General features: G+C 54.4%; 1 long non-coding RNA gene across 2 annotated transcripts in view; it reads right to left on the reverse strand.

Annotated features, from left to right (window-relative positions):
• Nucleotides 1-1347: 1347 nt before the first annotated feature.
• The window catches only part of LOC143815878 (uncharacterized), a 216821-nt gene continuing 205496 nt past the window's right edge, over nt 1348-12672 (reverse strand). For both annotated transcript variants that reach the window (XR_013223835.1, XR_013223834.1), the window contains one exon: nt 1348-2535. This is a non-coding gene — a long non-coding RNA (uncharacterized LOC143815878). The remainder of the gene's footprint in view (nt 2536-12672) is intronic.

The following is a 12672-nucleotide window of genomic DNA, read 5'->3' on the forward strand; positions in this document are numbered from 1 at the left end:
GTCGTATAGATGCCGTAGGGTCCCTTGGGAGTTTTTGGTAGATGGATGTGTCATTTAACTGTCGAGAAATTTCACTTAAATAATCTGTTCTGTTCATGACCACAAGGGCACCCCCCTTGTCAGCTGGTTTGATTATTATACTATTGTCCTCCTGAAGGCCCCGTAAGGCCTGTCGCTCAGTAGTTGTCAAATTCTGAGGGTAAAACAGCCTACCCCTGTCTATATCCTCCCTTAGTTTGAAAAAGGAGTCTTGAACAAAATAAATAAAAGTCTTCATGGCGTGTGAGCCCTGTGGGGGCCTGAAGTGGCTTTTCTTATGTAATCCCAGGCTATGTGAGGACAGTATGTTGGGGGAGGTAGGTGTTAGAGAGGAAGACGGGATGGTGTCTGATGTAGTAGAAAAGTATGCTTTCAATCTAAGAGAACGAAAAAAACGTTGGAGGTCCATCTCCAAATCAAAGGTGTGGCACCGGTACGTAGGGCAGAAGGACAAACCCTTCTGTAACACCTTGTACTCAGCTACCCCCAAAGTTCTGTCCGAAATGTTGATTACCAATAAGTTGGTACCTGAGATCTCGTGATCCTCATTGGGTCTGGGGTTCGACCTGCGTCCATGGCCCCGCCTCGTTGTCTTCTTCGTGGGGGGCGTTGCCGTAGACCTAAAAAACGGGAAGGGCCTGTTGAGGTTGCGCTCTGCTCCTGTTCCGAACCGGAGGTAGAATAGTCGAAAGAAGAACGAGGAATAGGGCGAGATGGCTGTCGCCGAGTAGAAGAGTTGTCTTGCCATCTGTAAATCTGTTTAGATTCGTAGTCCTCAGTGTCTCTATTAAATTTGACCCGTTTCCTCTCCTCTGTCTCTCGACGATGTTTATCAATGTTCTTAGAAATCTGTTCTTTCAGGGAGCGAAGTTCTTCTGGAGAGCCGGTTGATGTTAGCTGTGCCTCAATGGTTTTGATCTGCTCCGTACTCGTCGTGATTGCTTTCTGTAAATGCTCAATTGTCAAAGTAATTATATCGAAAGAACATTTATTAAGTATCTGTTCATACTTAGTACAATAGTCAAGGTTGTCCCGAAAGAGTGTGGGACGTAGTGGTACCCGAAGTCCCCTAGGGATACGTTGGACCCGAAGATATTCCGTGAGTGTGGCACAGTGAAGCTCTATATTTGTAAAATGGCGGAGCTCACGCTCTAGGTCACGGCCCCGTGTTTCCCTGGGTGGGGCTTTCAAGAAGTCACAATTGAGAGTGGATCGTGCCAAAATATCAGAGGTCTCTTCAGCATTATATGAAAAAGTGGACATGACAAACCGGTGTGCTACACGTAAGGGGATACGTCTACAAAATAAGAGCGTGTGCACAACCAGTTAAGGGTGCAATGGTAGGTTCCCACACCATATAGTATAAAAATAAAAGACCTTGCACTCAACTTATAAATGCTCAAGTGAGATATTTTAATGTAGTACTCCACAAAACGTTTCGGTCCAAACATACAGGACCTTCATCAGTTACTACAACCAAAGGTGAGACACCACAAATAAATACATGAAATATAAACCATACATAAAGGAACAAGAAAAAAATAAATAAATAAAGTATATACAATAACAGATATGATGTCTCTGAGCAAAACAGCATGTCATGATTTAGACCATAGAGAATCATTTGGACCTATCGTCCTGCTTGAAGAGAGATACCAATAATATCTGGTGCCGATACAGGTGAAAAGTGTGTATGGGGAAAAGAGAGGACAGCTTAAAACCGTACCGTACTGATAGAAAGGTAGTGGATGCACGCTGCCAGCGTGTCTCTAGGCACTGGTGTACACAGCGTCTATAGCAGAAAAAGGTGGGGTGATGACCACAGATTAATGTGTAATATATACGCGTGCTGACTGAAAGTCAGAGGGGAGGCATACCTGTAATGGGGTATTAGGAAGAAACCAGAACTTCTAAAGAAGAGGATAAAAGAGCCATTAAGACTAGTACCGTGTAGGATCTACAGCGGCATGCTGCCGCCAGTGAAGTGCATCTCATTAGAAGACATTACCTGGTGTCCGTTGTTATGTGGATGTGTGCCCAGATCAGACGTGGAATCCCCCGCTCGTCTGTAAAGTGCTGTGGGCGTGCGCGCTATAACAAGAGAGGGCGTTCCTAATACTGCCTCTCGGCGAATAGGGGTTTGGATTGTGTAGGCGGAAATGACGTTATGGGAAGCGTCCGTTCATGTCAATCAAGGCGCTGTGTGTAACACGCCAGTGTAGCCCTCCCGGTGGAAGCAGCAGGTCCGGACGGAATGACGTCCGTGTGCTGCCTCAGTGCGGTGATAGTAGTTCCGCCCTAACGGGGTAACTTACATGGAGAGAGGATTTCATAGCGGAGAAGTGCATAATAACAGAAAACAGGAAAAAACGGTATGAAGATAATGCGGGTGCGTGAGGCACAGTAGGTGTGGGTTGATCGTGCCAGTGGACCCATATTCATGCGGTGGAGTGATAGCACGAATGATGTGCACGGAATGCTTCAGTAGAGGCGACTCTAGAATGAAGAGAACCATAAGTTAGAAGAAGGAACATGTAAATCCTACATATCTTCAAGCCATCCTACTAAAATAAAACAATTATCCATCTATCCCACAGGTTCTAATGGAAGGTCCACTTTAGAGAATTCGATACACCAGAAAATGGTACATTTGCAATAAATTATACACCATGTCCTCAAATCTCCCACTAATATAAACAATATAAATCTGTCCCACATGTGTTATTAGATGGTCCATTTAAGAAAATATGTTAAACCAACACTTGGAAAAAATTGCAATGGATTATAGGTTAAAGACAGATTCATAATGGGACCATAGTTATACTGCACGTATTGAGCTGAAACATATGTTGTGCTTGTCCCTGGAAAAACAACTAGGGATGTGGTACCTGGATGTATAACGTACGGTATAGGGGTACTGGAATCCAATCCTGCATCTGGAGCCTTAAGTGTAACATAATCAGAATACATATATTATTATGAAAAGTATGGACATTATTACAAAAAGGCTGCCAAGTCGTAATCCCTGTTGAGGCCCTTCGGATATAATGTTTCTAAGGTATGAATCCAGAAAGCCTCCCTGAGCTTGAGTCGGTTAATCCTATTACCTCCCCTTCTTGGTGGGGGTATGTGCTCTAACACCTGAAATTTGAGTTGAGAGATACTGTGACCTAAGGTGTTGAAATGTGAAGGGATGGGGAGGAGCAGTTGCTTGCAGCGTATAGTAGATTTGTGTTTGGAGATTCGGTCACGAATAGCCTGTGTTGTCTCGCCCACGTAGAGCAAGCAGCATGGGCATTTGATTAGATAGACAACCCAAGATGAATCACAGGTAAAAAAGTCTGGGATAGGAAACGTTTTGCCAGAGTGTGGATGATGGAACGTAGGGCCTTTAAGGACATTGTGACACTGAGAACAGTGAAGACAGGGGAAAGTTCCCTTACGAGGACTTTGTAGGAAACGTTGGCGAGGTGTGGACTTGTTGGAACCCACGTCTGCTCTCACTAATGAATCCTTGAGGTTGGGGGCTCGTCTGAAGCAGGGTAGAAAAGGTTCCCGGAATTCCGGGACCTCTGGATGGCCTTTGGTAAGTAAATGCCAATGTTGGCGTATGGACTTGTGCAGGACATAGGCGAAAGGGTGAAAGGAATGGGCAAATGGGACCCGATTGGACCCTCGATTGGGTCTGGGTGCAGATGGTACTAGCGCATTTTGAAGTATTGTAGTGGGGTAGCCTCGTTGAGAGAATTTTGACGCCATTTCCTGTAGTCTGCTTGGACGAAGATCAGGATCAGACACAATCCTGTTGACTCTATGAAATTGTGATTTAGGTATAGATCTTTTCGTGGAAGGAGGATGAAAGCTAGAAAAGTGCAGTAAGCTGTTACGGTCTGTACTTTTAGTGTACAGATCCGTAGCGATAGAACCGTCCGGTTTCAATATTACCATTGTATCCAGGAAGTTTACCTTATGTGGGTCATGCGTCATACAGACATCCCTCTATATACAGACACCACTCCTATATACAAACATCCCTCTATACACAGACACCACTCCTATATACAGACATCCCCCTATATACAGACACCACTCCTATATACAGACATCCCCCTATATACAGACACCACTCCTATATACAGACATCCCACTATATACAGACACCACTCCTATATACAGACATCCCTCTATATATAGACACCACTCCTATATACAGACATCCCTCTATATACAGACAACACTCCTATATACAGACATCCCTCTATATACAGACACCACTCCTATATACAGACATCCCCTATATACAGACACCACTCCTATATACAGAAATCCCTCTATATACAGACACCACTCCTATATACAGACATCCCCCTATATACAGACACCACTCCTATATACAGACATCCCTCTATATACAGACATCTCTCCTATATTCAGACATCCCCCTATATAGACACGACTCCTATATACAGACATCTCCCTATATACAGACACCACTCCTATATACAGACATCCCCCTATATACAGACACCACTCCTATATACAGACATCCCTCGGTATACAGACACCAATCCTACATACAGACATCCCTCTGTATACAGACACCACTCCTATGTACAGACATCCCTCTATATACAGACACCACTCCTATATACAGACATCCCTCTATATACATACACCACTCCTATATACAGACATCCCTCTATATACAGACACCACTCCTATATACAGACATCCCTCTATATACAGACACCACTCCTATATACAGACATCCCCTATATACAGACACCACTCCTATATACAGAAATCCCTCTATATACAGACACCACTCCTATATACAGACATCCCCCTATATACAGACACCACTCCTATATACAGACATCCCTCTATATACAGACACCACTCCTATATACAGACATCCCTCTATATACAGACACCACTCCTATATACAGACATCCCCTATATACAGACACCACTCCTATATACAGAAATCCCTCTATATACAGACACCACTCCTATATACAGACATCCCCCTATATACAGACACCACTCCTATATACAGACATCCCTCTATATACAGACATCTCTCCTATATTCAGACATCCCCCTATATAGACACGACTCCTATATACAGACATCTCCCTATATACAGACACCACTCCTATATACAGACATCCCGCTATATACAGACATCACTCCTATGTACAGACATCCCTCTATATATAGACACCACTCCTATATACAGACATCCCTCTATATACAGACACCACTCCTATATACAGACATCCCCTATATACAGACACCACTCCTATATACAGACATCCCTCTAAATACAGACACCACTCCTATATACAGGTCAGAGTTGTGGGTCACTTACTTTTCACACACGGGGCCGGGGGGCACTTACTTTTCACACACGGGGCCGGGGGGCACTTACTTTTCACACACGGGGCCGGGGGGGCACTTACTTTTCACACACGGGGCCGGGGGGCACTTACTTCTCACACACGGGGCCGGGGGGCACTTACTTTTCACACACGGGGCCGGGGGGGCACTTACTTTTCACACACGGGGCCGGGGGGGCACTTACTTTTCACACACGGGGCCGGGGGGCATTTACTTTTCACACACGGGGCCGGGGGCGCACTTACTTTTCACACACGGGGCCGGGGGGCACTTACTTTTCACACACGGGGCCGGGGGGCACTTACTTTTCACACACGGGGCCGGGGGCGCACTTACTTTTGCACACGGGGCCGTGGGGGCGCACTTACTTTTGCACACGGGGCCGGGGGCGCACTTACTTTTGCACATGGGGCCGGGGGCGCACTTACCTTTCACACACGGGGCCGGGGGGGCACTTACTTTTCACACACGGGGCCGGGGGGCACTTACTTTTCACACACGGGGCCGGGGGCGCACTTACTTTTGCACACGGGGCCGTGGGGGCGCACTTACTTTTGCACACGGGGCCGGGGGCGCACTTACTTTTGCACATGGGGCCGGGGGCGCACTTACCTTTCACACACGGGGCCGGGGGGGCACTTACTTTTCACACACGGGGCCGGGGGGCACTTACTTTTCACACACGGGGCCGGGGGGCACTTACTTTTCACACACGGGGCCGGGGGCGCACTTACTTTTGCACACGGGGCCGTGGGGGCGCACTTACTTTTGCACACGGGGCCGGGGGCGCACTTACTTTTGCACACGGGGCCGGGGGCGCACTTACTTTTGCACACGGGGCCGGGGGGCGCACTTACTTTTGCACACGGGGCCTGGGGCGCACTTACTTTTGCACACGGGGCCAGGGGCGCACTTACTTTTGCACACGGGGCCGGGGGCGCACTTACTTTTGCACACGGGGCCGGGGGCACACTTACTTTTGCACACGGGGCCGGGGGCGCACTTACTTTTGCACACGGGGCCGGGGGCGCACTTACTTTTGCACACGGGGCCGGGGGCGCACTTACTTTTGCACACGGGGTCGGGGGCGCACTTACTTTTGCACACGGGGCCGGGGGCGCACTTACTTTTGCACACGGGGCCGGGGGCGCACTTACTTTTGCACACGGGGCCGCACTTACTTTTGCACACGGGGCCGGGGGCGCACTTACTTTAGGACACGGGGCCGGGGGCGCACTTACTTTTGCACACGGGGCTGGGGGCGCACTTACTTTTGCACACGGGGCCGCACTTACTTTTGCACACGGGGCCGGGGGCGCACTTACTTTTGCACACGGGGCCGGGGGCGCACTTACTTTTGCACACGGGGCCGGGGGCGCACTTACTTTTGCACACAGGGCCGGGGGGGCACTTACATTTCACACACGGGGCCGGGGGCGCACTTACTTTTGCACACAGGGCCGGGGGGGCTCTTATTTTTCACACACGGGGCCGGGGGCGCACTTACTTTTGCACACGGGGCCGGGGGCGCACTTACTTTTGCACACGGGGTTGGGGGCGCACTTACTTTTGCACACGGGGCCGGGGGCGCACTTACTTTTGCAAACGGGGCCGGGGGCGCACTTACTTTTGCACACGGGGCCGGGGGCGCACTTACTTTTGCACACGGGGCCGGGGGGGGGCACTTACTTTTCACACACGGGGCCGGGGGGGGCACTTACTTTTCACACTCGGGGCCGGGGGGGCACTTACTTTTCACGCACGGGACGAGAGGGTGTCATAGTAACTTTATTCTGATGTTTGACTTTGATAAATGATCATGTCCTAAAATGGACACCGTACATTTGCATAGCTGCCATCTTTGGAAGGTCAAGTTGGGGGTAATGGAAAGTTCGCCATTATTTCCTATGGGAATTTTTTTTTTTAAATGCGATTTAAATGAAATCTACATATCGGATCGACTATAAAAGTCATAGCACACCTGTCCCCACCGAGGCCTTCGAAACGCCGCCTGAACGGGGTCTCTGCGCCGAGCGGTTCGGGCCGCATTAATTGCGGAAAACGCGGAGAATAATAATAATAATAATAATAACTAGATGGGTATTTCCTGAAGGAACTACAGATAGTGCTTTGGAATGGTGCCCGGGCTGCCCCTGCAAGACTTTGACACTTGGGTGCCCCTCAGGCAGTCCGATTTGGTGGGTTGGGTCAATCTGGGTCTGATTTTGTGGGCGGGGTAAATCTAGGTCCGATTCGGTGGGCGGGGTCACTTTTGGTCCGATTCTGTGGGCGCGGCCACTCTGGGTCCGATTCGGTGGGCGGAGCCACTCTGGGTCCGATTTGGTGGGCGGGGCACCTTAGGGACCAATTTGGTGGGTGGGGTCACTCGGTCCGATTTGGTGGGCTGGGCACCTCAGGGTCTGATTTGGTGGGCTGGGCACCTCAGGGTCCGATTTGGTGGGTGGGGTCACTCTGGGTCCGATTTGGTGGGCGGGGTCACTCTGGGCCCGATTTGGTGGAAGGGGCCACTCTGGGTCCGATTTGGTGGAAGGGGTCACTCTGGGTCCGATTTGGTGGGCGGAGCCACTCTGGGTCCGATTTGGTGGGCGGGGTCACTCTGGGTCCGATTTGGTGGGCGGGGTCACTCTGGGTCCGATTTGGTGGGCGGGGTCACTCTGGGTCCGATTTGGTGGGCGGGGTCACTCTGGGTCCGATTTGGTGGGCGGGGTCACTCTGGGTCCGATTTGGTGGGCCGGGCCCCTCGGGGTCCGATTTGGTGGGCCGGGCCCCTCGGGTTCCGAATTGGTGAGCGGGGTAATCTACTATATAATTGTCTAAGGGCACTTCCGTCTTTCTGTCTCACAACACCGCTACGTCATCATCTCGTGAGACCGCAATGCACTCTTGGGACCGGAGCGCGCAACAAGCATCGGGTACCGGCCACTCCAGGTGCAACAAGCATCGTGTGCCGGCCGCTCTAGGAGGTGCAACAACCATCAGATACCGGCCGCTCCAGGAGGTGAGTATGTAACTTTTTTATTTTAATTCTTTTTTTTTTTTTAACAGGGATATGCAGTATACTATGTGACTGGACAATATACTACGTGACTGGGCAGTATAACTACGTGGCTCTGCGCTGTATACTGCGTGGCTCTGTGCTGTATACTGCGTGGCTCTGCGCTGTATACTACGCGGCTCTGCGCTGTATACTACGCGGCTCTGCGCTGTATACTGCGTGGCTCTGCGCTGTGTACTGCGTGGCTCTGCGCTGTGTACTGCGCGGCTCTGCGCTGTGTACTGCGCGGCTCTGCGCTGTGTACTGCACGGCTCTGCGCTGTGTACTGCGCGGCTCTGCACTGTGTACTGCGCGTTCTGCGCTGTATACTGCGCGGCTCTGCGCTGTATACTGCGCGGCTCTGCGCTGTATACTGCGCAGCTCTGCGCTTTGTACTGCGCGGCTCTGCGCTATATACTGCGTGGCTCTTCGCTGTATACTACGCGGCTCTGCGCTGTGTACTGCGCGTGTCCGTGCTGTGTACTGCGCGTGTCTGCGCTGTATACTGCGCGGCTCTGCGCTGTGTACTGCGCGGCTCTGCACTGTGTACTGCACGGCTCTGCGCTGTATACTGCGGGGCTCTGCACTGTATACTGCGGGGCTCTGCGCTGTATACTACGCGGCTCAGCGCTGTATACTGCGCGGCTCTGCGCTGCATACTGCTTGGCTCTACGCTGCGTACTGTGCGGCTCTGCGCTATATACTGGGTGGCTCTGCGCTGTGTACTGCGCGGCTCTGTGCTGTGTACTGTGCGGCTCTGCGCTGTGTACTGCGCGTGTCCGTGCTGTGTACTGCGCGTGTCTGCGCTGTATACTGCGCGGCTCTGCGCTGTGTACTGCGCGGCTCTGCACTGTGTACTGCACGGCTCTGCGCTGTATACTGCGGGGCTCTGCACTGTATACTGCGGGGCTCTGCGCTGTATACTACGCGGCTCAGCGCTGTATACTGCGCGGCTCTGCGCTGCATACTGCTTGGCTCTACGCTGCGTACTGCGCGGCTCTGCGCTATATACTGGGTGGCTCTGCGCTGTGTACTGCGCGGCTCTGTGCTGTGTACTGTGCGGCTCTGCACTGTGTACTGCGCGGCTCTGCGCTGTGTACTGCGCGGCTCTGCGCTGTGTACTGCGCGGCTCTGCGCTGTGTACTGCGCGGCTCTGCGCTTTATACTGTGCGGCTCTGCGCTCTGTACTGCGCGGCTCTGCGCTGTGTACTGCGCGGCTCTGCGCTGTATACTGCGCGGCTCTGCGCTGTGTACTGCGCGGCTCTGCGCTGTGTACTGCGCGGCTCTGCGCTGTGTACTGCTCGGCTCTGCGCTGTGTACTGCGCGGCTCTGCGCTGTGTACTGCGCGGCTCTGCGCTGTGTACTGCGCGGCTCTGCGCTTTATACTGCGCGGCTTTGCGCTGTGTACTGCGCGGCTCTGCGCTGTGTACTGCGCGGCTCTGCGCTGTGTACTGCGCGGCTCTGCGCTTTATACTGCGCGGCTCTGCGCTGTGTACTGCACGGCTCTGCGCTGTGTACTGCGCGGCTCTGCGCGGTATACTGCGTGGCTCTGCGCTTTATACTGTGCGGCTCTGCGCTCTGTACTGCACGGCTCTGCGCTGTCTACTGCGCGGCTCTGCGCTGTGTACTGCTCGGCTCTGCGCTGTGTACTGCGCGGCTCTCCGCTTTATACTGCGCGGCTCTGCGCTGTGTACTGCGCGGCTCTGCACTGTGTACTGCGCGGCTCTGCGCTTTATACTGCGCGGCTTTGCGCTGTGTACTGCATGGCTCTGCGCTGTGTACTGCGCGGCTCTGCGCTGTGTACTGCGCGGCTCTGCGCTGTGTACTGCGCGGCTCTGCTCTTTATACTGTGCGGCTCTGCGCTGTGTACTGCGCGGCTCTGCGCTGTGTACTGCGCGGCTCTGCGCTGTGTACTGCACGGCTCTGCGCTGTATACTGCGCGGCTCTGCGCTATGTACTGCACGGCTCTGCGCTGTGTACTGCGTGGCTCTGCTCTGTGTACTGCGCGGCTCTGCGCTGTGTACTGCGCGGCTCTGCGCTGTGTACTGCGCGGCTCTGCGCTGTGTACTGCGCGGCTCTGCGCTTTATACTGTGCGGCTCTGCGCTCTGTACTGCGCGGCTCTGCGCTGTGTACTGCGCGGCTCTGCGCTGTATACTGCGCGGCTCTGCGCTGTGTACTGCGCGGCTCTGCGCTGTGTACTGCGCGGCTCTGCGCTGTGTACTGCGCGGCTCTCCGCTGTGTACTGCGCGGCTCTGCGCTGTGTACTGCGCGGCTCTGCGCTGTGTACTGCGCGGCTCTGCGCTGTGTACTGCGCGGCTCTGCGCTTTATACTGCGCGGCTTTGCGCTGTGTACTGCGCGGCTCTGCGCTGTGTACTGCGCGGCTCTGCGCTGTGTACTGCACGGCTCTGCGCTTTATACTGCGCGGCTCTGCGCTGTGTACTGCACGGCTCTGCGCTGTGTACTGCGCGGCTCTGCGCGGTATACTGCGCAGCTCTGCGCTTTATACTGTGCGGCTCTGCGCTCTGTACTGCACGGCTCTGCGCTGTCTACTGCGCGGCTCTGCGCTGTGTACTGCTCGGCTCTGCGCTGTGTACTGCGCGGCTCTCCGCTTTATACTGCGCGGCTCTGCGCTGTGTACTGCGCGGCTCTGCGCTGTGTACTGCGCGGCTCTGCGCTTTATACTGCGCGGCTTTGCGCTGTGTACTGCATGGCTCTGCGCTGTGTACTGCGCGGCTCTGCGCTGTGTACTGCGCGGCTCTGCGCTGTGTACTGCGCGGCTCTGCTCTTTATACTGTGCGGCTCTGCGCTGTGTACTGCGCGGCTCTGCGCTGTGTACTGCGCGGCTCTGCGCTGTGTACTGCACGGCTCTGCGCTGTGTACTGCACGGCTCTGCGCTGTGTACTGCACGGCTCTGCGCTGTATACTGCGCGGCTCTGCGCTGTGTACTGCGCGGCTCTGCGCTGTGTACTGCGCGGCTCTGCGCTGTGTACTGCGCGGCTCTGCGCTGTGTACTGCGCGGCTCTGCGCTGTGTACTGCACGGCTCTGCGCTTTATACTGCGCGGCTCTGCGCTGTGTACTGCGCGGCTCTGCGCTGTGTACTGCGCGGCTCTGCGCTGTGTACTGCACGGCTCTGCGCTTTATACTGCGCGGCTCTGCGCTGTGTACTGCACGGCTCTGCGCTGTGTACTGCGCGGCTCTGCGCTGTGTACTGCGCGGCTCTGTGCTTTCTACTGCGTGGCTCTGCGCTGTGTACTGCGCGGCTCTGCGCTGTGTACTGCGCGGCTCTGCGCTGTGTACTGCGCGGCTCTGCGCTGTGTACTGCGCGGCTCTGCGCTGTGTACTACACGGCTCTGCGCTTTATACTGCGCGGCTCTGCGCTGTGTACTGCACGGCTCTGCGCTGTGTACTGCGCGGCTCTGCGCTGTGTACTGCGCGGCTCTGCGCTGTGTACTGCGCGGCTCTGCGCTTTATACTGCGCGGCTTTGCGCTATGTACTGCATAGCTCTGCGCTGTGTACTGCGCGGCTCTGCGCTGTGTACTGCGCGGCTCTGCGCTGTGTACTGCGCGGCTCTGCTCTTTATACTGTGCGGCTCTGCGCTGTGTACTGCGCGGCTCTGCGCTGTGTACTGCGCGGCTCTGCGCTGTGTACTGCACGGCTCTGCGCTGTGTACTGCACGGCTCTGCGCTGTGTACTGCACGGCTCTGCGCTGTATACTGCGCGGCTCTGCGCTGTGTACTGCACGGCTATGCGCTGTGTACTGCGCGGCTCTGCGCTGTGTACTGCGCGGCTCTGCGCTGTGTACTGCACGGCTCTGCGCTGTGTACTGCACGGCTCTGCGCTGTGTACTGCACGGCTCTGCGCTGTGTACTGCGCGGCTCTGCGCTGTGTACTGCACGGCTCTGCGCTTTATACTGCGCGGCTCTGCGCTGTGTGCTGCACGGCTCTGCTTTGTGTACTGCGCGGCTCTGCGCTGTGTACTGCGCGGCTCTGTGCTTTATACTGCGCGGCTCTGCGCTGTGTACTGCGCGGCTCTGCGCTGTGTACTGCGCGGCTCTGCGCTGTGTACTGCGCGGCTCTGCGCTGTGTACTGCACGGCTCTGCGCTGTGTACTGCACGGCTCTGCGCTTTATACTGCGCGGCTCTGCGCTGTGTACTGCACGGCTCTGCGCTG

The sequence above is a fragment of the Ranitomeya variabilis genome, chromosome 3, assembly GCF_051348905.1.
Source record: "Ranitomeya variabilis isolate aRanVar5 chromosome 3, aRanVar5.hap1, whole genome shotgun sequence".
In the NCBI taxonomy this organism is placed as follows: Eukaryota; Metazoa; Chordata; class Amphibia; order Anura; family Dendrobatidae; genus Ranitomeya; species Ranitomeya variabilis.